Source organism: Otolemur garnettii, unplaced genomic scaffold, assembly GCF_000181295.1.
Source record: "Otolemur garnettii isolate 467f Iridium unplaced genomic scaffold, OtoGar3 scaffold00009, whole genome shotgun sequence".
NCBI lineage: Eukaryota > Metazoa > Chordata > Mammalia > Primates > Galagidae > Otolemur > Otolemur garnettii.
The window spans coordinates 2,297,416-2,297,961 of NW_003852404.1; positions in this window are offsets into that span (position 1 = coordinate 2,297,416).

Sequence of the window (546 nt, forward strand, 5' to 3'; positions counted from 1 at the left end):
CAATTTCCTCCACAAGAGAAGAGAGAAGCCCAACTGCTGAGCTTCATTTGGTTCTCACCTACTGAAACGCTTGTCTTCCATCCTTCTTTCTCTTTGAGTTTTTCCACCTGGCTCACACCTCTAATCTGAGCACTTTGGGAGGCTAAGGCAGGATTGCTCAAGCCTAGAAGGTCAAAACCAGTCTGAGCAACATAGCAAGATCCCTTTTCTACAACAAATAGACAAATTAGCAGGACATGGTGGCGCATGCCTGCAGTTCCAGCCGCTCCAGAGGCTGAGGCAGGCAGATTGTGGTGAGCCCAGGAGTTTGAGGTTGTAGGAAGCTATCATGATGCCACTGCACTCCAGCCTGGGGACAAAGCTTGTCTCAAAAAAAGAAAAAGAATAAGAAAGAGACAGGCCAGGCATGGTGGCTCACAACTGTAATCCTAGCACTCCGGGAGGCTGAAGCCAGTGAATCTTCTGAGCTCAGGAGTTCAAGACCAACCTGGGCAAGAGCAACACCCTGTCTCTAAAAAATATCCGGGAGTTGTGGTGGGTGCCTGT